Raw genomic sequence first — 24,944 nt, 5'->3', positions numbered from 1 at the left:
ACATCCCAACAGCAAACATGAAGCCAGAGGTATGGATGTTACAAGTCCTTGCAAATGGCCTCATTAATATTCGGTAATTATGAGAACAAAGTAAAAGGAATCAGAATCTGACCAACTAACTGAATAACTAGAAAAAGGATACCATATGGTGAAGGCAGAGCCATCACTAATCATTCCCGAACCGAGGTCTGCGGGGAAGGGAGTAGTGAGCCCAGCTGCCTATCTACCACATCTGAGATGCCACCGCCCCTTCTCATGTTGGTTGTCTCGTGTCCCCTCCCTCCACCTCTCCTACAAATTCGGAAATGTGTGCTATGGTTGCTCAACCAGGAATTCCATCTAGGGCCAAATTTATGAGTAGAGGGCAGGCAAATCTAGCAACTCACTAAATCTAATTATGGCTTTTAAAAACTCAGTTAAAAGAAAGCACATCTGAATGCCGTATGGAAATAGAGTCTAAAGCAGTGGTTCCCAAACACAGCTCTGCATTAGAACCATCTGGGGAGTTTCTTAAAATGTGAATAGCTGTACTATATCTGATCCACTGAATCAGCATCTCAAACACAGGAACCTATACTTTAACAAAAAGTTCTCTAGGTGATTTTGATACCCTGACAAGTTTGGAAACTACTGGTCTAAGAGAATTCCATCTAGTTCTAGCCGGGTGCTTCAAAGACCCAGAACCTGGTTCTTATCAGCTCTCAGTCCCATGAAAGCTGATGCACTCAAAATCAAACTGCCTTGAAGACTGAAATAGATACCAGGATGCCACTCCTTAACGTATATAACTGTCAAGTGAAGCACAAATATTCATGTTTACATGATTGGTCCATCTCCACCTATAGTCAACTGCATGAAAACATAATTTCAAGAAGAGACTTCAACAATTTACATCAGCAATCATCATCACATGTACCAGAAGCTACATTAAATCTATTTTATTCCATCAGCATAGTTTCTTCTTGGGAATTAGCAGGATGCTGATGAATATGGAATGAGAACAAGGGGCACTAGATAAATGAAAGCTCCCTTGAAATAGCCCTCCCACCAAAGGGATGGTTTTCAACAAGACTGGAATGTGCAAGTGTGTTGACAACAATCAGCCCCGTGGATAAGGTCGTCTGCCTCAGAAGCCTCCTGATGATGGGGCTGACAGTACTTGGATGGGACTGGGATGAGCACAGATGACACTTAGCTAACCGCCCAAGCCCTGCTTCCGATGAAAACTTTTTTAATATACACTGTTCCTTTCTATTCTGAGACACAAGCACATGTCCATATTTCTAAAGTCAAGATGTGTCTTAAGACAGATGTATAGATTCAATATGATTTTTTATAAAACACTAATTCAGAGCAGCTCCAGCCATTGGATACAAACTCTTTATTCCATTATAATTGCAAAATGTCTGTGGTGATGCCTCGCATTTACCCCGTTTATCCTAGGTCAACCCTCACATAATCAAGTATGGCCAGAGGGGCAGGATCAAAAGGGTCATGATCTCCATGTGTGTGGGAGGAGTTTCCCCAGAAAAGAAAAAGAAAAAAAGAAAGGAAGAAAGAAAGAAATGCTAGGAAAACAAAAGAGGGAAAGAAGATAGAAGTTTGTGAGGCCAAACAGTTGCTGTATTCATAGTATTCTTGATTAATTTTAAAGGGAGTGTTTGTCAGAAACAAACCAATTCATTAAAACAGCATGTTTATAAGAGCAGGGTGGCAGTCCAGGTGAGATCTTAAATATATTTTTGGATTGTTTTAACAGTAAGAATTTGGACGGGAGGTAAGGCAAAATGTAAATCCAGGAATAATATTTCCATTTTTTATTCATTCCTGCCTTTATTAAACATTGGGTTGATTGCAAAAACTTGCCAACCTCTTACTGTTTGTTTACATGGGACCTATGGAAACAGCATTAAGCAATTTATTCCTTCAAACTACCATCTTGTTCTTAAAATTCTAACGTGCAACACTATGGTTGTTCTTTCAAGTCTACCGAGTTGACCTCATTAGCAAGCCTTACGGAACTCTGATCTCTAAAGTAAATCCTGGAAACTCAGATCAGTTAGAAGGCTGGTTAAGCAAAATAGCAAGTTCAAAAAGTCTCTGATTTTTAATTATTTTGTTTTCATCTTTAAGCAAAATTATTTGTCTGTATCCTATAGACAGTAAAGACTTACAGAGATATAGTTTACAGTAAATGGTTATTTGATGAAGACAAACTTATGTTTTGCTAATTTTAATCCAGTGGTCTTACCTTGATCATAACAACTTTTATTTTCTTAATTGAAAAGGAAAAAGATACGTTTTAGGTAAACAGCAAATGCATTTTATGTCAAAGATAATCAATGTCTGATAAATAAAATTTATGAATTTTGTAAAAGAAAAGGTTTTTGTTTGGCTTTTGAACAATCTTTAGTAAAAATAGCTTTCTCTGCTCTTTTGACATCTGTTAGCTCCTCCATATCCTGGAAACATTAAGTGTATTATGCTTTCAGCTGGAAGCAAATAAGAACAAATCTCAGCCACCTCATTTTATAAATCCTTTCAATCATTTGTAATATTCTTTGACTAGCAAATAAAAGGACTGCATCAAAAAAGCAATTTAACTCATTGCTTACAGATGGAAGTAATGAACATCGGTCATTGTCTAAGGACAGAGTATAATACTATATCTAAAACAGATCGGACTCAAATATTTATTCATTCCTCTATAATTTAAAGGCTGTTTCTAGAAAACTCACCAGTAATACCTCAAATTTCTATTTTCCCCAGGTGAAGTGATCAGAGTTTCAAGATTACATGCACAGAAGATAACATGTTGGTGACAGGGTATTCCTGAATTATTTCACTACTGCATTGAAATTAATTTTATTTGTCTTCTACAGGCCATCTTACTATTCTCTTACCCATTGGAATTGTTCTCTAAATCTGAATTAGGCCTTCAAAGAAAAGATATTTTGATAAAATTCTCCTCTTTGTATACTGGCTCACTACCAAGTGTTTGGTTTCTCATATTAGCATATATCTAGATGTTGGACCACAGCAGTGACAATCCAGTGATGGAGAAATTATTATTTGTATCACATTCTCTCTGCCTCATGTATGTACTGATAAATCTTAATTCAAAGCAGTCTTTGAGATGAGCCATTTCAGACCTTGAAGTTTACCTCTGGCATTTACTAGTCAAGGGAACTTGGACATATTTCCTAATCTTCTTTACTCATTTGTTAAATGTGGGCGTCATGCTCACCGAGTTGGATTTCATGAGGATTAGATGAGTTGATGATTATAAAACCTAGTATAGTGGTTTGAAAACAAAATAAGTACACAATTAGCTTCTTTCTCTGTTTTTTTAAAGCATCTTTCTTTTTAAGATTTTATTTATTTATTTGACAGGGAGAGACACAGCGAGAGAGGGAACACAGGCAGGGGGAGTTGGAGAGGGAGAGGCAGGCTCCCCGCCGAGCAGGGAGCCGGATGCGGGGCTCGATCCCAGGACCCTGGGATCATGACCTGAGCTGAAGGCAGACGCTTAACGACTGAGCCACCCAGGCGCCCCTTCTTTCTCTATTTTAACCCACAGAATTATAATATAAAATAGGCTTTTCTCAGGGAGCCTGGGTGGCGCAGTCTGTTGAACCTCCAGCTCTTGGTTTCAGCTCAGGTCATGATCTCAGGGCCCTAGGATCGAGCCCTGGCCAGGCTCCGTGCCCAGCGGGGAGTCTGCTTGAGGATTCTCTCTGCCCCTCCCCCAACTCATTCTCTCTCTTTCCCTCAAATAAATAAATAAATACATAAAAACATAAATAAATCGTTAAATAAATATGTCTTTAAAAAAACACTCCCGGTTCTTGGTATGAAGAGGGATTTTCAGTTACATCCTAGACATCTTGGGTATATTATGAATCTCTATATCTTATTTACATCTGTTTTAGTAGGACTCCTCTGACTCTGTCCTGGCAGGGGAAAAGGGGTGCTATTTCATTGCTGCAAGGTGGTGGTGGAAACCCAGTATCTCCAGTCCGTCCCCACTGACGCCCTCTGCTGGTGGGGTGGGGGGTCTTCCTCAATACTGCCAAGCAAGATGGGAGACCGCGTTCCCTACTAAGCCTCTGCTGATGCCTCTGGCTCATGGGGAGAGCAGAGCCTGGTTACTCCTACTCACATGGCTTCGACTGACACAGCAGGTGGAGTGGGAGGCTTGCCATTATTGAAAGATGATGCAATCTAGGCTTTCCACTCAGCCTCCCCTGACACCACCCAGCATGGATGGGGACACCTGCCTTGTTACCCCTGGGTGGGAGGTAGAGAAGCAGTCCACTGAAAGGCAGAGCGGAAATCCATTCTCCCCAGGGGTCTCCACTTCCACCATGGGGGTGGTCCCCATTCCTGCCAGCGGGAAATGAAAGTCCAGGCTCCCCACCTTACTTTCTTTGACAGGACCCGAGCATGGGTGTGGGTTGAGTGGGGTTCTCATCTCAACGAGGCAAGGGCAAAAGTCTAGACTCCCTACTTTGTCTTCGCTGACAGAGGTGGGGTGGGGCTGCAGTGTTTTCCTGGGGTGTTTGAGTGAAGTAGGGAGGTTACTATCTAACAGCCTTCTGTCTTTCTAGCCTGCATATTTCCCGGTCTTTTGGCAAGAGAGAACTGGCATTTCTTGGAGCTCTTTTGTTCGTTTGTTTTTGAGGTTTTGGTCATGGAATTTTTGGTTGCCAGCTTCTTCAATACCCAATTGTGATATGATGGGGGGGGGAAGCCCAAACAAACCCAAGGACTCAGTGCCATGTCAGTCCCTGGGTGCCACGATCTGTAGCTGGTTTGCCTTATTCTCTCCATCTTTCAGAGTCTTTTTATGATTATCTTTAATATCTATTTTTTCTTCTCAGATCGCGGCCCATCAAGTCCTGGCTGCCTTAGGTATCCCAGAACCTAAACCCAAACCCAGAAAAATGGTGCATGCTCCAAGTCACTACGGATGCTGAGCGTCAAAAAATGGTACTGTTCTTAGTGAGGGAAATCAAAGGAGTGCATTGGTTCCACTTCCCTACTTCAGTGTGTTTTCCTTCTCTTTGGGACTTGGCCCCTGAAGTCCTAGCTTTCTTGGTAGTTCCTCAGTGCTTTCAAACAGATTTTTTAAAATTATCCTGTTTTTCTTATTGTTCTTGCTGGGAGGGTTGGTGTGCTAAACGCTAGTCTTCCCATTACCAGAAATGGAACTCTCAGATCTCTCCTACCAGTGTTTATGCAGCATTGTCCCTGGCCCCTTTATCTTTTGTACCCACCCCAGGCTTACAAATTAATTCTGACAATGAAGGCCATAGAGTCAGGACAGATTCCATTTGTAAAGTTTAATGAGAAATGAATCAAAAGTTTACTGATGGATGATTAAATATTTCCATGGCTGATACTCAGCTTGTGTGCACTGGTATATCCATACTGGTTACTAAAATATTGATTTATTAATTACTAAATAACCGTTGTCCTCCATTCCCTGTGCCCTACCCTGGGATCCCACTGAAATTTCTAATAATCCAAAATATAAAGGGCTGGGGCTCCTGGGTGGCTCAGTCAGTTAAGCATCTGCCTTCGGCTCAGGTCATGATCCCAGCGTCCTAGGATCGAGCACTGCATTGGGGTCCCTGCTTGGCAGGAAGCCTGCTTCTCCCTCTCCCACTCCCCCTGCTTGTGTTCCCTCTCTCGCTGTGTCTCTCTCTGTCAAATAAATAAAATCTTTAAAAATATATATATATGTATATATATATATATATACACATATATATATAGGGCTAACAGCTGGTCAAGATGATGTTAGGGGTAGCATCCTATCATTTTTGGTGGAGGCCTGAGCTTAGTTATTATTAAATATTTTGAATACTACTCCTGTGTACACCTGAGCCATGTATATCCCAGTTTGTTTTTTATTTTATTATAGGAATTAATTATATTTTCCTCTTGGTTATTTCCACAGAGAATTGTTTGGCATGGTTCTTTCACTTATTTGGGTGATAGGCAACAATATAATTAGCAAAAATATTCAGAATTGTTTCTACTAATGAGCCCTATTTTAATTTCTAGTCTATGAATATCTTTACCTTTTATTAACATAATTAAAATCAGACATAATTGCCAGGTTAAGCCAAATAACTTCTGATAAGGCTAACCTCACTGCTGAGATAATTTTCTCTTACTAATCAAAAATGTTATGCTAAATAGATGAAACTAAGAACACTCAAGCACATCTTACAGAAAATAATCATTGCAAAGTCATTAATAGTGGCCATCTTTATTTTTCTATTATTCCCTGTAATCATTTACTCCTTGAACTGTGGTCTCAGTATATTATTGCCATTATGCTTGTCGGAGATAATGTGTTTAAATTTTACAAGAACACAGGAGAATATTATGTTTTATGTTTACTACCAGCTTTAATCACTTATTCACTTATAATTCACTTATTTACTTCTACGGGGAGATCCAAGGCCTTAATTAAGCTAGCTTATTTTTCTTTGAACTAAATTATAAACCAAAGCCTAATTAATGATTTTGCTAAATTGTCATGCAGTGGAAAAATCTCCGCTTCCTCGTATTCTTTCACTCTGAAACCGACCAATGGAGAGGATATTGCATGCAATTTTTCTATGTCTTAACTCTTTTTTTCTTTGTATGTTACTCTGGAAATGGTGCTGCGTGCTGCAAGGGAAAGGAAAAGCATTTCAGATACATTACTACTTCCCAGCCATTGTGACCAAGCCTTCGGAGGCTGCTCTGGGATCTACCTCAAGGGCCTGGTGAACAACGGAGTCCCAAGACATCTCAACATCTAACTTACCTTGTTTAACTAGGACTAGGCTTCTTTTAAAGGGATATGTTGAGGCTGACATATCTGAAGCTACTCTGAAGGATTTGGTTACTAGATACAGGAAGCCTGCCAGATGGTCAGAATTTATTTCATATTGAGCTAATTTAGTCATGGTTCCTACCCATAAAGAATTGAAAAACAGGTAGTCAGACCAATTCAGTCTGAGAATAGCTTTCTTTAAGAAGGGACAATCCAGCAGTTTATGTTTCCTTATAGAAAAACAGTTGATTTCAATTTCACTTTTATATGTATATATGGATGTATTATTACTATTTTTTTTTTAAAGTAGGCTCCATGCCCAACATGGGGCTTGAACTCACAACCCTGAGATTGAGAGTCTGCATGCTCTACCGACTGAGCCAGCCAGGGGCCCCTAGGTCAGTTTCAAAGGCAATTTTCGTGTTAAAATTTATGCAAAAAATATAAGACTTATAAATGTTAGGGTGTCCGAGGGAGAATAGTGGTGGCAGGGAGTAAGAGACTACAACCATCTAGCTATTGGCCGTGATCAGAAATGTGAATGTCCCCGTATAAGTGGTCTCTCCAAGGATATTTGCTATCAAGATGTTATGCCATAGTACCTTGCATTTGTAGATCCTATAGATAGATATATGGTATTATTTCTTCCTGGCAGTAGGTAAAGTTTTATGTATTTGAAGTGAGGAAATGTGAGTGACGTGAAGAAGTGTGATTAAGTGACTTGCACAAGGTAACAAAACATGGAAGTAGCAAAGTTGGATTCTAACTCTTAGTTCAATGTCCTTTGCATTTGGCCACCATCTGAGTCATACTTGCATATACTCTGTGTCTAATACAGGCAAATCCTAGAGATTTTGTGGGTTCAGCTTCAGATCATCACAGTAAGGAGACTCAAATGAGTCTTCTGGTTTCCCAGTGCATGTAAAAGTTATGTTTATGCTATACTGTAGTCTATTAAGAGTGCAGGAGCATCACGTCTAAAAAGAAGTACATACCTTCATTAAAAATACTTTATTGCTGGGGCTCCTGGGTGGCTCAGTTGGTTAAACTGCTGCCTTCAGCTCAGGTCATGATTCCAGTGTCCTGGGATTGAGCCCCGCATCGGGCTCCCTGCTCATGCAGGAAGCCTGCTTCTCCCTCTGCCTGCCGCTCCCCCTGCTTGTGCTCTCTCTCTCGCTCTCTCTCTCTCTGTGTCAAATAAACAAATAAAACCTTTAAAAAATATATTTTATTACTAACAAATGCTAAGCACCTGAGCTTTCAGCAAGTTGGAATCTCTGATCACAGATGACCATAACAAATACAATAATCATGAAGAACTTTGAAATATTGAGGGAATCATCAAAACGTGACAGAGCACGAAGTGAGAAATGTTGTTGGAAAAACGGCGCTGACAGACTTGCTTGAGGCAGGGTTGCTACAAACCTCCAATTTGCAAAAAACACAGAAGCAGAATAACGCACAGCCCAGTAAAATGAGGCATGCCTGTAATGCTGTACAATTATCAAGGCATTTTTAAGTCATTTTAGCATTGCGCTTAAAATTGTTTTAAATTTCCTTTCTGCCCCAAGCCTTACAGAAAAGATAGAATAGACAGAGGTCAAAGAAGGGGCACTCTCTGGCCCAAGAGAATCAGGAATTAGCAGGGTATTAATAAGGGATTAGTCTAAGAGAGTTCCTCCCAGAAGCAAGGGAATCTAGTCTTCTGCATGTAATCCTGATAATGTGGGATTTTAATGCTACAAAAGTGTTAGAAATAACTATGAGAAGAGAATGGTCAGAGCAGTTCTGAATGGCTCACTCGAAACACTGAAAATGAGAATGAAAAGAATGCTGTCCGCCCTGCCCAAAGGAGACAACCATCAGAGGAGCTCAAGTCTCCGATAACAGCAAAGATTTGCTGATGAGTGGAACAGAAATAATCTTTCACAAAGTTTTGACATCACCCTCCTCCCATGACTGCTCTAACCCACCTGCTGCTCCTACTTGCCCTCAAACCAGGCTGAAACCATCTTGCAAATTACCAACTTGCCATCGGATGCTTTTAAACCGGGAAGGTTCTTTTGGCAAGGACAGAAATATCTAGACATGGTACAAGGCTTTTCCCACATACTGACTTAGTACAGATTCATTCAACAAGCATTGACTGAGTCATGACAGCCATGCTCGGTACTCAGGAATCAAAAATGATAAAAATACCACTGTCTTTTTACAAGCTCAGAATCTAATTGGCTTTCTGGTGCAAATTAGTTCTACGTGAATTTAAAGGGCATGAATCAATTATTCGAAGGCCTAAAACCTCCTGGGTGAGTAAATCTTAGGGATCCAGTTGGGATTAAGGAGAAATCCCTGAGAAGTTCCAAGGTGAGAGCAAATCTGGCACCCCAGCCTAAAGATACCAGCATTCAGGCAAACCCACATCAACACTGGTACATTTTCTCAGTATTTCACCATTAATTTCCTTTCATAAAACATAGTTAGGGACCTTCAGCGTTTAGCACAAGACAGAGAATCTACTGGGGAGGGACATCTGGACAAACACCCCTCAGTCTTTCCTCTTGAATTTTGCTCCCTTTTCGAGTTCCCGCCCCAGATTCTTACTCCCCTCCAGGTGACCCCAACTGCCTCTCCTGTTAGCATCTTGAAACAAACACAAACAAACTGGTTTTGTTCATTAGTTTCAGCTGACACTGGCTGAAACTTTCAGAAGTTTCTCTACTAAATATTCAAGAACAAAAGGGAAATAGGGAGAATATTACATATACAGGCAAGCCTATTAGGAAAAGTTTTCTGACCTGTCAAAGCTAGTTAGCTTATGGGGCTATCTCATTCTATATGGAATTCCCTGGAAAAGGGGCAGCTACCCTCTAGATCTACCTGGTAACTCTACCAGCAGGGCAGGCTGATGTCTCCTTCCTAGCACCAGCTGGCCCCCACATGGCAAGCTCCAGAATGTTGTCCCCACCCAGCATTTTTAACAAAAGACACAAGTTCCATTTCAATGTCTGGCTGGAAGTCTGACCCGTCATTGATACCAGGAAGAAAGCCATGCTCAGGATGAATCTTCCTCTGCACAGAGTCAGCTGAAGCCCATGACCTCAGCCGAAGGCAGACGCTTGACAATTGAGCCACCCAGGCGCCCCTGAGGCCCAATATCTTATAAAACATTATATCCACACAGCACTCACCTAGGTAGAGTTAGCCCCTCACTCATTCCTGTTGACTCCGATCCCCACAAGTGCATAGTAGGGAAGGCAAAGGCAACCAGAAGCCAGAAAAGTTAGAGAAGGAACAGTGAAATCTCGAGTTTGTTGGGCATCCCTGTGATAAAGCGAATCTTCCTCATCAGTACTGTACTCATCTGTTCTCCTGTTGCTTTTGCTAAACAAAACCACTGACAATTTCATGAGTTGGATTTAATCCGGGAAGGGGCAAGGAACGAGGCCCATGGCATTACTTTCAACCTTGACAGCAATGACTTTTTTCCTGGATTCTCCTGTTATTTTCAGACTCAGTGATATCTGTGTGCCATTCCAAATACAGGCTGCCCTCAAACTTTTCTAGATGGTCCCTCAGCTTGGAATCAAAGGCAATGATCTAAATTTGGTGGCTGCAGGAGTAATTCTACAGGAAGCTTTGTTTGAAATCTTTGGTTAGGAAGAAAAGGAAACTGACAAAGCCCATGTATTTACCACCTAACTTCCGCATATGATAGGCCCCAGGTAATAATCGAAACAAACTGGTGACCACATCTCAAATGTTTGCACACACTTGTCTTAATAGACAGTCTAAAAGTAACAGGAAAGTAGGGGCACCTGGGTGGCTCAGACGGTTAAGAGTCCGCCTTTGGCTCAGGTTATGATCCCAGGGTCCTGGGGATGGAGCTCCACATCAGTCTCCTGGCTCAGCGGGGAGCCTACTTTTCCCTCTCCCTCTGCCTCTTCCCCTGCTCATGCTCTCTCTCTCTCTCTCTCTCCCTCTGTATCTCTGTGTCTCAAATGAATAAATAAAATCTTTAAAATAAAATACATAAAAATGAATAAAAGCAGGAAAGGAAACATCAGCAATGCAAGGATGAGAAAACTGGAGAATTGGAAGCTACCGATGCATTGTTAGGCACATTTAAAAAGTGTGGATATAACAAAATAAAGACATACAGGATACAATGCAACTTGCATATTGAGGAAAAAATAACAAACACACTTAAAACTTTCTAGGAAGAGCAATATTCTGTTTATTTATACTGTACTCCCAAAAAATAAGATACATGCCTTTTCTCCTTGTTTTTCCGGAATATTTTCTAAATATTTGCTTTTTTTTCTAAATATTAAAGTCATGCCATAAAAAGTTTAGAAAAATACTAAATAAAATAAAGAAGGTAAAAATTACCTGTAATCTTACCACCCAGAAAGATATTCTTAATGTCCTAATGCCATTATTAATATTTTGATGGATTTCCTTCCAGACATTTTTTTCAGGAGGCACAAACCTCATTATATCAATTATGCAAGAGTTTGAATATTACAAAACGATATAAAAGTTGGGTTTGAAACAAATAGCCAGCTCTAACATCTTGATAGGAGAGAGGATGGAAACAAAGAGCTAACTACCTTTTGACGTTAAAAAGTCAGCCAAGGATGTCCTCTTGCCCAAGAAGCTGGTCGAGTTGCTAATTCAATGGCAGATAAACCATTGCTAACCCCTTCCTGTAAGTTCCATTTGGCCCACATTACCCTTTTCAGTTTGATTCAATCATCAAAGGACCCCTGAACTGTCTAAGAACTCCACTCATTCTCAAAAACAACATTTATTCTTTGTTTTGATCTGAAGTCACATAACTTACTGCCATGCCTCTCAACACATGCTGTAACTTCCATATGCCATTATTAAAAAATATATACATACGTGTGTGTGTGTTCAAGTATATTGTGTTACATGTCAGTGTATGTGTATTTCTATGTAATGCATATTGTACTTCATATGTATATGTATAAATATATACATATATCTCCTGTAGTGAGGCATTTTTTCAGATTTTGGCTCTCAGATCTTGCTCATCCCCAGTGCTGCTGGGAGAGCTGAAGCATTTTTTTTCCCCTGAGCCTGAAGATTTAATTGTTACTTATGTTTTATAATGATTTACATGGCTATCTTTTCATTTAGGAGAAAAGGTTACCAATCTTTTTAATTTCAAGGGAATGCAAGATGGAAAGTATTGTCAGAGGCCCAAGGCTAAGAATATGCAGATAATCAGAAAGCCCCGAGGCTAACTATCTTGTGTATATCTAAACACTGATGTGTCACATGCATAACTAAAGAGTAACAGCTAGCTGATATGGACTTGAAGGAGAAGGAGACTCTAACTGTATACAGAGGAGAAAAATGGAAATGACGTCTTCAAAAGCCCCTGTGATACTAAAAATAAGTAACAAAGTCATCAACGTGAGGAACCCAATACCTGAAGAATGCAGAAAGATAAAACCAGTGACATTGTCCTTATTCTTTCTTTTGCTGAACTTCGTCATGGGAAATACTTCCTTTCTTCCATTTTGAAGATTTATGAAGCAATTCTTTATGTTTTAAGGGACTTCAAGCTGGCCCCTAAAAACTGTATCCTCAAAATGCTTAAAACTTTTCAATGTTGGTGTTTTTAAATTTTTTAAAGACAAGAAAATAAAAAAACGAAAAAGAAAAAGAAAAAACCCACACTAAGAACTCCAAGTCCTGCCAATTTTTCCTTCCTGCCAAGTCCTATTAGTATAAATGAACGGTTTATTTTAAGAAATGCCTGATAAATTACTCTACACAATCAGTAATGAGGGTACTGTCAGCAAAGGAGAATCATTTCCAAAATTACTTGGCATTAAGGAACTAACGCCTTCTAAGCTCAAACTGGGTTATGTGGCCCTAGCCTCTGCGGATTCCATAAATCTCTCCCTTCTCCGAGGACACAGGCATCAGCCGGTATGTGAAGCTGCTGAGGTTTCTCTGTGTCGGCTTACAGTTTTCGAAAACGGCAACAAAACAGGGTCATTTGCAAACTTTCCCGGTCAACAGTTTGTACCCCTCTGCACAGAGTTCCTTTGCTTCTTGGGCTCTGCCCCAGACGAAAATATTAAAGACCTCAGGTTGTTACAGTAAAATCGAAAAACCGGAGCCCAGACAAAACAGAAAACAACGGGATATAAAAAGGAAAAGGCCAAGGAGCTTCTCATTTCTCTTGCGACATAAACATTCACTCGGTACCTGATCCATAGCCAATGTGACTTTAGAGAAATACAATGGTAGCAATGTAGAGGCTTGCAAGTCACTCCCCAAACATAAAAGCAAAGGAGAAATTACCACTTCTTCTGAAAAAAAGGAAGGAAAAATGCCTAATTTAAAGAATCTGTGGGTCACAAAACCCGTTACAGGTGCAGTTCAGCAACGGAAGATGTGAATCCTCCCCACTGGCTTCTCCACGGTGACCCCCCGGGGCCGCGTGCACCCATGGACATACCCGGCATGTGAAATCCCTTGTATTTTTATTAATGAAAATCTGGAGCCGAGATCTCAGAAATAAAAGACACGAGGTGGTATCCGCTCTCCTGAAATGCTAATGGAAAACGCCCCTGTCTTCAAGTTTTACTTTTCTGAAAGAAGAAATAGGTGGATGTTCTGTTTGATTAATTTCGGCAGCAAGCCCCTGCAAAGCTGTGATGGGGATGGGGGAAGAAGAGTTTAAAATTTGGAGTCTGTTATTTGTAAAGCTTTTCTGTGCTCTTCAGAGCAAAAGCATTATAAAAGTTAATGTGCAAATAAAATAAACAAATACCTCTCGTCCTTGCCCACCCATGCACCGTGGAGACTGGTTCCCCTCAATTTTCCTGCACCCACTTATAAATCCCCAGTGATGGGCTTCTCCGACTTCTGCCGTAATACTATTTTCCAGCCACCTGGTCTAAAAGACTACCACTTACTCTTAGTTAGCAGTGTCTGTATAATGTTTGTGGTGACCCTGCACTGAAATCTTGTTAGGCCTCCAAGTAGGAGACCAAAGTGTTTCACACAATTTATACTACTCATATTTTGTATTTAATATGTTTAAACACTAGGATCGGAGTTCAGCGTTTAATGCAATGCGGTCTGTACACAAGCTGACTAAGTTACAGATGAACAGAAGAGGTGCTGCATACTTCCTCCAATCTTATAGCAAGGGGAGAGATACCAGCTCTTCTTAGGAAATATTTATAAGTTCCAAGCATTCTTAGCATCATTAACAAGCAAACTTCGCAATGGTCATCGGCGGTCCTCAAGGGCAAAGGATTCCCATTTTGCAGATGAGGAAAAAGACCTGAAAAGGGATTGGGTGAATTTTTCCAGGTCGAGGACAAAGAGAGAACAGGGAAAGACCTCTCAGGATCTCAGACCCCTGAGCCCACCTGCCCGATCTTTTGCTCTAAGGTCACTGCTCAGAATGCAACCTGTCTCCTCTTTACAAGACTGGGGGTGGGAGTATCGGCCAAGGTCCGTGCTAACATTTCTTGGGTGGCTGGAAGGAAAGGGCTGGATACACAGCCTCTAATCATGGCTGGATTTGTACTTGGTAAAAAGCCGTCCATGAAATTAAGAGTAAAGTGGAAAATCTCCTTATCTAAAAGATCTCAGCCTCATCTCACCTACCAAGAGGAACTATGGTTCTATAGAATGTTTGATCCCAAGTCAGTGCTAATATCATATTTCATTAATTGCAAATGTCAGGGCAAGAACGGTATAAGCTTTATATCAAGTGGTTCCACTTAGTAGCCCCGCTTCCTCAGCCTCCCAGCCTGTGATGCACTGATTAATTTCTGATCACTTGCAGAGTGCAGAGCATAAAAATAAGAACTGCTTTCTTTGCAGCCTCACCTCACCTTTGGGTGACAGAGCATTCCTAGGTCATGAAATTATGAAGTAAGCCAATGATAATAATTACAGGAAAAAGGAGTGCTTCTGGAATGAATCTATCTTAGCCAGGAAAAAATGTGAAGATGGATATAAATTTCACACGCGGCAAATGTCATAAATTTCTAAATGTAATGCTAAACCTATTGTCAGCTTTGGAAGTGGCTACTGCCTTGTTACTCTAATCCCCGCATACCTCCCGCTGACTCTTGTGATTCCAATTCCAGGCTTCGTCATGATCTTCTCAGACCTCCAACAGGGCTGGAAGCACACATACAGGGAAGGAGAGAAGATCAGCTGTGAAGGCGTATAGTCTCACTTTGCAACCTCTGGCCATTGCTGGGTAAGCCAATAGGGCCCTGACTCAAGGACAGCTGACCCCTGGATTTCCGTCTAGGTGACACGATCGATGGGTTGGCTTGGAAAGAGAAGCTGTGCCCAAGAGCCCTCTGTGGAATTGAGAACCCGGACGCAAAGTCACCGAGCTAGTTTGCTGGAGCCACGATGGCTAACAGGTACAGGTAGGCAGAGCTGGGGTGGCCACTGTAGGGCCAGCCAGGTGTTGGATTCATGAGGAGGGAGTGACTCCAAGTGCTCAGAGGAAGCCAGGGCACCACGACTCCAAGAGACAGAGCTAGGAGGGCAGTGCAGTTTAGCTTCTAGAAGCCCTTCTGAAGCTGGTCATTCAGCTTCTCCATGCACAAACTTTCAATAAATTCTCTTTCACGTGAGGCAACTTAAGTGCATGTCTGTTTCTTGTAACCAAAAGAGCCTTGAGAAGAACAAAGGCCCCCAAGGAAATGATTAAAGACCCTGTGGGGCAGTCCAACCGTTGCAATGTGCGGCCCCAGGCACACACAACTCTCCCCAAACCCACAACAGTGTCAGGACTCCCGGAAGAGAGCGCCCCCTAGGGCAGCTCCCGGCAGATTAAAGTACTTGGAGTAATTTGGTTATTCTTCCTCCAAAATTAGTATGAAGTATCACCGTAATTTTCTACTACTTGCACTTAGATCAAAAAAGTGAGCTGATTAAAAAAAAAAAAAAGAAATCCCACCAAGGAAACATAAACAGAAATATGGCTATTCAGTTTGGCTCTGATGTCTTTTTGTTCTAACATTTAATGTTAGAGGAACGTGTTACCTTACTACTCATTGCAAGGAATTCATCCTGATGTTCATAGAAAAGATGAGTGCCCATCTGATGCATGCCTCCAGATTTTACCTTTGTGTTCAAGCTAAGGAGAAAAAAGTAAGTAGGAACCATCCCTAGAGACTCAGATCTGGGTCGAGGCACAAGAAGTTTCATCAGTGTTTGGTGAACATGAATCCGAACAATCTCTCCAGATTAAGTATAGTATTTTTACTGTCTACATAAGGGGAACAAATTCTCTCTTTCCCCCTGCCTCTGGTCATGGGATTTTTAATTCAGAACTTCATTTCCTCTCAAAGTATTTTTCATAGAAGGGGTCCATTACCCTCTTATAAAGCCTGTAAGAATTTCAGGGCTTTCTCTCTGGTTCAGTACTCCACTAGAAAATATCTTTTCATTAAGTTTTCAAAGAGCTCCCTACGGAGAAAAATCTTTGTTTGCCTTGGTGTTTATTACATGGGGCATTCTTCCATGGATGGCAAATTGATTTTATCCTGCAGGCCAACTCCAAATGATGGTTTGAGCCCTGTGCCAAGATGGGTTCTTTTTTTTTTAAGATTTTATTTTATTTATTTGACAGAGAGAGACACAGCAAGAGAGGGAACACAAGCAGGGGGAGTGGGAGAGGGAGAAGCAGACTCCCCGCTGAGCAGGGAGCCTGATGTGGGGCTCGATCCCAGGACCCTGGGATCATGACCTGCGCCGAAGGCAGACGCTTAACGACTGAGCCACCCGGGCACCCTGCCAAGAAGGTTCTTGAAAGCCAAGTGGCCCCATGCTTGGTGGTAAAAAGCCCAGGATTGATTAGCAATGTCTGCCACAGTCATGGGAGGGAAGAGAGCCAGGATGCTAGGCACTGGCCAACTTCAGTTTACAGCTTTAATGTATAAGCAAGTGTTTGACTTAGCACACTACATTTTTGAGCCTAGCACAAAACTATTCAGCTTCAAATATTCCTTTTCGATAGAGGTGTTGACACTGAAAACGAAAACAATATATAGAAAATAATACTGATATAAAATTTGTTGCCTCCAGGTTTTGAAAAGGCAATGGTAAGTAACTACTTAATAACTGAAACTTCCCGAAGAATATGAAAACTCAAATCTGGGAAGTAGTATCTTTCTCATGATGGGAAAGAACCATATGCCAATCAAAATGAAAACTTTAAAAATGAAAAAACAGTAATGATATAATAAACTGGGGCTCAGATCCTTAAAAAAAAACTCAAAAATCCTTTTGAGGATTTAATCTAGAGAAGGCCCTGGATTCTCCATTCAGAACATGGCTTCTTTATTTTTCCTTATGTTGATAGTCAAGAAACTGAGTCAGAGTGAAAAGGAAAAACTGGTCCAAAGTGAATCAATAGCCGATTCTGGGCATGGAGAATAAAAGAGCTGCTTTAGAGCTGACTCGCTGTAGCCATCAGACTCGGGGATTCCCCACTAGCTTTCCCAAGGACAGGAGGGAGGCCACCTCTGGGCACCTCCCAGCAGACCGCAATAATAGCCCAGCAGGAGGCTGGCCAAGGTTCCTCATAGGCAGGGCTCAGGTGAGTGGTCAGGAGATTAGCTGACAATGGAGGGGCAATACATCTCAACTGGATAGACTCTTTAGAAACTCTGGAAACAGGAAAAGAAAGGCTCTAATTCCAGAAACCAAACCACTTCTGAAAGCCTCATCTGTGTGCCAAATATGTATGGAGCGCCCCCCTCTGATCCCATACGCAGACATGATTTTATGTCGGTGCTTCTTTAAAGGAATTTGGAGGACTTCATCTATATTGACTTATTTATACGTCCATGAGTGAGATAAAGTGCAGAAATAAGCCACTCACTTTACGCTTGAGCCAGAGACAGTTTAATATCTCAGAGGTTTGCCCTCTAAAAGGCATAAAGCGCATCCATCTAAAATCAGACGAGATTCTCTTCTCTGGTGAAGTAAAGGAAAAGAAAGTGCAATGATTTTAGAATCAGACTCACATCAGTTGGAACACTGGTCCTGTCTCTCACCAGCTGTGTGACCTTAAATCAGTCTGAACTCTGGTTTGCCAACGCAGACAAAATAGTATCTACCTTACAAGATGGCAGCTGATCCAGTGTCTGACAGAGCGAGCACTCAACACAGAGCAACAATTAGCTTATAGACATACCTCCTAGTATCGTTAACTGAGGATGCTTGTAGATGCTTACTTTTCCAAAAGAGAAAAGTGGGACTTCATGTCATGCCCAAGACCTCAGGTATAAGTCAGTGGCTGAGTCCAGAAGTAAAACACATCTACTTGTAAGTCAGGGTATGTAATTGCACCAAAGACAGCCCGCTCCTTATGAGCAGAACCCTCTGGGATGTGCGGGTCCTTAAGACCGCCTCCTTTGAGTACAAGCTACATGGATGGTTGCAGATGGTAAAGTAGGTTTATCCTTCAAAACCTTCAGAATTATTCAGGCAACTCTTCTAAAGTTTGTTTTTGTTATTTGGTTTGTTTCTTTGCTTTATTGGTTTTGGTATCTCTTCAGTGCAGAAACAAACCGCAGTGATCCCACAGTTGCAACTGCATGGTATAGTCGGCAGTTACCAAAAATAAGTATTAAATACTACTGCAAAATATACATTTTCCAATCATAAGCATTTGGCCCACTTAAGGTTTTTCTGTTGTTGCTTCACAATTTTTTTAAAAATGTGAGTCATTTTAACAACTTTTCCCCTAAATGTTACTAATGGAAGAGCATTAATGGCCACAAAAACTCACTATATCTTGACGTTCAGAATAAATTTGTGGGATTTGCCAAAATGCCTTAGTTACTATATTTCACAGTTGCAGCATTTGAGGGGTAGATTGGAAATATGTAACTTGTGGAAAAAGCCAACATAAAATCAAAACCCAGAAGTTTTTCCAAGTCATTATAATAATCTGTATACAAATATCATCAGTACCAGAAATAACTCTGTTGGGAAATATAATTGCACTCAGGCAAGATACAGTGTCTTTGGCCTCCAGGTTCTACTTGAGCTTCTAAAAACCAAAATGTAGCAAAGAATCCACAGGATCAACTGTCTTTCCATGTCCACAATGGATAACGAGAAAATGACAGATTAATTTCTTGGGACACTGGTGTCTGAAAACTTTTCAGGGTCAATTTTTATCATCTATTCCTAAAAGGAAAGCAAGAAGTACAAATATTATTGTGCTTGTTGATCTCCCTTCACATAAATTAGAGCAAATCTTAGTTTTAGTTTTTAGAAGGCACTCTTTTGGCAATAATAACTTTGGCCTTTCACTAGATAAGTTAAATCTACTTCATAGAATTGTTTTCTAACCTTTGATAAAAGGGAAGGAAGACTGACTTCTAAAACTCTGAAATAATCATAAGCTTTCCACAATTTTGGTGAGTCTCAAATGAGGGGAAAAAAGCAGAACAAAAGAAAGATTTAGTTTCCCAGATGAATTAGGCAGCATTGTGGAATCCTAAAATCTGATGTAGTACATTTGCCCTCCCTAAAAGTTGTTCAACACATTTCTGTACAAAACAGATTTATAGCATCCATTTTCACTCTGATTTCCTGTTTCTCTGTCCATTCACCAAGCGAGTATTTGGAAGCCTAAAATGGCTGTGTGGAGTGTTTTAAGAGTTGACCTAGGAAGTGAGCACCCCTCTGGGAGCAATTTGATTGGTTAATACTAGTTCTGAGCCCAGTATGTGAATCTTTATGACTGCATAGCTTCAGCAATGAATTACTTGACCTCAACTTTCTCCATAGGGGTGCACACCTTAATTTTCCACACTAATTTTCAAATAGAATTACAAAAACACTTTACTTATCTAGAGGTCAACTATTCGACAAACCCCACTACTTTGGAACACAGACAAAAAGCAAGCAAGAAAGTATCTGTGCAGCCAAAAGTGATGTCACAAAAACCCATAGATTTTCCCCATTGGAGAGTGGCTAATCACTGAGAGCAAAGTTACCTTGATTTCATTAACAATTCTGATCACTACACTGATGTTTTTTTTTGAGCTACAGCAGAAGAGAAGAAACAAATCTTGTGGGAGAATGAGGGACTAACAGAGGCAATAAACCTAGAATAGTATGACATAAAAGAGGATACTGATTCAAAAATTATAGGAAAAGGACAAACAATGCCCTATGCCTCCACAGTCCATGAGGACATCACTTATATAAAAGAAACAATAATTAAACATTTCTAGTGATTATAAAAACAGACAATGTTTCATTTTCTTCCATCCACATAAATTAAGAAAGCCAGATAGGTATTTAAGTCATTTTATAAAGTTCCATCAAATAAGGGAAACATTTCTAAAGGATTAGCACTTAAAGGGTAAGCTCTGGTGACCTACCTACCACCTCTCTACTGATCAATTGATCGATCAAACTGATCGACCCATATACCCCAGTCACCTTTATGGAACAGCTCATTGCCTCAGAAGAAAGTACCTGTAAATGCCAAACACCAAGGTAATTGCAGTAGATCCAATTATTCAGTTTGAGAAAGGGTATATACTCAGCACTGGATGATCTTCCAGTAATCTAAAGAAATGCTTTGGAGATCAAATATGGAAATCTGCCTTTTTTCCCCCTTTAAACCAGAAGCACGTTCTCCTCCAAAGAAGAAAGGCTTTTCTCCATAGCCCACGGGAACTTGACACAGTCTGCCAGAGTTGAAGATAGGCTGATATTCAGCAGGTGGTGACAGGGATATGGGAACCAGAGCCAGAAGCTGAGCTTTCCAGGAGAATAAGTTGCCCTCCTTTCCTGCTCTTCCATGCTTGGGTGAGGAAAGCAAAGAAGAATAAAGAAGTGTGGGAGAGCACGTGCTGCTGGGGTTGGAGGAGAGGGCTCTAAGCTGGCTGGCCTGGGGCGTGAGAGAGGCACGCCGAATATCCACACAGGCACAACAGGCACAGATGGAGATAGTCCAAAGCACACTGGAAGCTACGGTCATTCTCATTTTAAGAAGCGGGGTGAAAAATACCATGCTCACTAATTGTCCTCTAAACCGTTCTTGAGGAAGAGGGTAGTGAGAAAATCTGAGCAGGTATTCCTTAGAATAGTCTGAAGAAACGTTCTCCTCAAGTCCCTGTGGTCATTCATTTATTCTCTCCGTTCCCCTCAGTTGTAGCTACTGCAACACATGACAACTTTAGTATAGTCTCTCTTCCCTATTGGATTACACGCTTGTAAGACCAGGGTCATCTCCTTAACTTGAGATCTTGAACTAAATCACAATTGCCAAGTCCCTCCTGCCATAGAAGGTAACATTCATGTGGTCCAGGGACTATTTTCAGCCTATCACAGCAAGGAATCAGGTAAGAATTCCAGATTACAAAAAGGGAAATTAGAATTTTGGTTCTTGCTCAGTCACTCACTTGAAAAGCCACATCAGCCAATTCCCTACTCTACTCGTAAACACAACACTCCTGCTAAGCACCCACCCACTGTCTACTTCCACTGAACTCTCGTGAGGCTTGCCATCTTGCCAGGAAGATCTAATACTCTCTCCATTCCTGTCTTTCCCTTTACTGCTCCACATGTAAGAAAATTTGTCCTTATTTTGAGCCCAGGTCTCTTCCCTATAATATCTGTTGGTCTTAGCTCGGTCTTATGAAGGCATATCCTTCTGTACGTAACCACTGTATAGGAGACTTCTCATAAGCATGCCCAGTGCAGGACATGACTTCAAGATCCTCACTCTGCTGGTTGCTCTCTCCTTGAAGAACAATTCGTCACACCCACCTCCCCCATCAAGATACACTGCACAGCAGTCTGACAGAGCAGGTTGCTGATGTTTGTCTGGATGCCTGATAAGGTGTTTACATTAAAAAAGGGATGGCAGTGTGCCTGGGTGGCTCAGCTGGTTAAGCAACTGCCTTCGGCTCAGGTCATGATCCTGGAGTCCTGGGATCGAGTGCCACATCAGGCTCCCGCCTCAGCGGGGAGCCTGCTTCTCCCTCTGACCTTTTCCCCTCTCATGCTGTTTCTCTCTCTCTCTCTCTCTCTCTCAAATAAATAAATAAAATCTTTAAAAAAATAAAGAAAAAAAAGGAATGGCATACACATATTAGATGTATTATGAAAGTGTCACCAGCAGCATCAACCACAACATGAGGGCATCTGGATTGCAATATAGTAAATACATTTTTTGAAAGTAAATCCAGCATGGTCTTCATGGCCAATATTCTTTTGAAAAGCACCAGTTGGTGTTAACCATGTTGAACACACCTGCTTCCTCGAAATGGTCATAGAAAGATGGGTGGGTGGGCCTGTGAGGTCTTTAAAACATGCCAGTTGTTGTCACACCTAGCTGTCCCAATAAACCGAACAGATTCCCACTGGTCAAAAGGTAATTCCCACAAAGTGGCCTGGGGAAGTTGAAAAATCCTGATGGTGTTCTTAGAGATCGAGAGTCTGTGGGGCCATCAGGGACGCTAGGAAACTCCTAAAGGGTTGCTGGGCAGGGGAGCAGCCTAGATTCCTGCAGTCTGACTGTCATGATCCGTCCAGGACCAACTGTGCAAAATTCTGAGAAACAGGCCGTTAAGCAGCTTGGAGCCATTGCCTCTGGACTCTCATCTGCCGAACAGAGAGGAAAAAGCCCAAACTTGAGTTGCAAAACACTCCCCGGGCAATATTCAGCTTGGCTCTCTGCCCCTCGATACTCCTTCCTCCCTTCTGCAGAGCCTGGGAGCCTGGGATCCTCCTGCACAGTACTGGACTGAGAAGACACAGGGCTGGTCCAGTGCTCACTGCGTGCCTCAGACCCAGTCAAGCACTCTACCTTGCCCTGAAACCAACTCCTCCTTTTCGGTCAAGTTTTGAGAAGTAGGTTCTGCCTTCTTCCTAAGACTCGGTTCTGCCCTTAAAACCATCCTGGCAGCCTTGTTCTTCCAGTATATGGAAAAATCAATGATGCCATCTTGCTCTTGCCTTTTTATTTCTTATGTCAGGAGTCGAGTTCTTCTCCTAAATACCAAACCTCTGAGGGCCACTGCTCAGGTGTCTGTGATGTTCCTTGAGCCTACGATCTCAGTGTGTGTTTTGTCCACTGCCTGTCAGGGCACCTTGCCATCTCTTGGTAAACATGACACCACGTGTACCAGTTATCATGCCCCATCTGACGGTTTGGCATTCTCTCCATGGCCACTTGGCGGGTTGTCCCCTGCCATCCTTCTGACCCGCAGCAGCCTATCTTTCCAGTTCTGAGTTTTCACCTAACTGGGTTGCTCCTTCTTGCTTGGGGACCAGCTCTGTCACTCCCAGGATTCTAACACCCAGGGAATCCCATGAGTGTGATCCTTTAGGCTAAAGATATTTTGAAAAACACCCCCATTGATAGTTTTTGGAGTGCTAAGCCTTCGAAATACCGTCCCATTTTCCTTTATATCATACAATTTCTATTCTATAGCATAACTTCTGTATATGGAAGTATATGAGGAGGGTTTTTTCCAAGTACAGGAATTAATATTAGAAAAGTCTATGTAGAGACCACCTACGTTACTAAGAAGAAAAAAAAAAGGAGGTTAATTCCTACTGTCTATTTGGTTTTAGTCTTGTGGTTTAGGGAAACTTTTATCCTTTTTTTCGAAAAATACAGATTTAAAGGTCTTAAGTCACTGGAACATTTTCAAAAGCACCTAATAAGTAAATAGGCCAGACAATACATGTCTAAACGTTTCTTACATTAGATGTAGAAATATTGCTGTTGTGTAATCATCATCATTAGAACTAGATCTCCTTACGTATGGACTCCAGTTTTTATGCTGACACCACTACCTATAATCCATAACCTCCATTATAAGTTATAAAACTTCCCACGGCACATACACAGTAATAGCAATAACTGACATTTACATATACTTATAATATTTGGCAGGACATTTGAAAATATGTCATACAAGCACATAAACACATCAAGGTGCATATCAGGCCAGAAAGATAGGATTGGGCTGCTTATATTAAACATACGTGTATCTGGTAAAGTCTAAAGCTGGTTGCTTTTCAAATTATCCAGAAGTTCTCTATATTTACCCTAATAGAGTGTTGCAGGGAAAAATTAATTCAAAGGCTTAATTATCACTAACATACTAAGATTTACATATTTTATTAGAAAACAAAAGTAAATTGCTATTGGGATTTGCAGGCATTTGGATCTGTGGGAGAAAGAAGCAAGCATAATACCCACATGTAAAAATACAAAGTTGAATTTTCTTGTAACACCAGAATTGACAGCAGGATCTATGTACAGATGATATGTATTTCTTCTTTCTATACTTTTCTGGGGGTCATGGTTTCAGCCTAATCACGCAGGAATGCAAGAACAAAATTTGCCTTTAAATGGAAGAGAGCTGAAATAAACATTTTCCTTTTCCCACCTCACACGAAAGGTTAAATGTTGACATTTCTTTTTCTATAGTGAAGAACTTAATAAGGGTAAAGAAGAGGCAGTCCAAAGAAAATAATATCCACGCCTGAAAACGTAGGGGGCTGCGCACAGGAAGCTGCCATCTTGTTGGAGGACTTCTGCGTCGCAGAGAAGGTGTGCTAGTCGACTAGAGGGGAAGATTTGGGCCATTTCAAAACTGTTTCAAATATGACTATTCCCTCTATTTTTTTCACTCATAAAGTCCGTTCTCCCCCCCAACACCCCCACCAGCTTGCCTTCCTTTGGTTTTCTTGGTCATGACCTCCTATGCCCTTTTAAATAAAGGCAAAGGATACAAGTAATAAAGAGGGGTCCAATTTGCTTTTTGTATTGGTTTGGAAACCTCTGATTCTCTGATTTTTCTTTTGGCTCAAATTCTTAAAGAGATGGCGTGAAGGTCTGAAAATAAGTTGGGTTACTTTCTCTTTCAAGGGAAGCACACAATTTTTGTTTTCTTTTTTAAAACAACATGCCCCTAACAACATTTGTATTGGACGTTGTAGATCCCAGGCAGGGTGTCTGGGGATGACTGAATGCAAGAGCCCAAGAAGCTGCTTCCAACAAAGTTTGTTTCTCTTTTGTTTTGCTTTGTTTTTT

General features: G+C 41.2%; 1 protein-coding gene and 1 non-coding gene across 3 annotated transcripts in view; both read right to left on the bottom strand.

Moving 5' to 3' along the window:
• The window catches only part of SUGCT (succinyl-CoA:glutarate-CoA transferase), an 814,926-nt gene that overhangs the window by 61,453 nt on the left and 728,529 nt on the right, over positions 1–24,944 (bottom strand). The window lies entirely within an intron of this gene.
• Positions 7,152–7,227, bottom strand: TRNAE-CUC (transfer RNA glutamic acid (anticodon CUC)). The gene has a single exon. It is a non-coding gene; the product is annotated as a tRNA-Glu (tRNA).

This window comes from Callorhinus ursinus, unplaced genomic scaffold (assembly GCF_003265705.2).
Source record: "Callorhinus ursinus isolate GAN/ISIS: 27379988/994484 unplaced genomic scaffold, GSC_fseal_2.0 scaffold73, whole genome shotgun sequence".
Classification (NCBI taxonomy): Eukaryota; Metazoa; Chordata; class Mammalia; order Carnivora; family Otariidae; genus Callorhinus; species Callorhinus ursinus.
The sequence above is the reverse complement of the archived record's forward strand: the minus strand, read 5'-3'. Positions and strand labels throughout refer to the sequence as shown.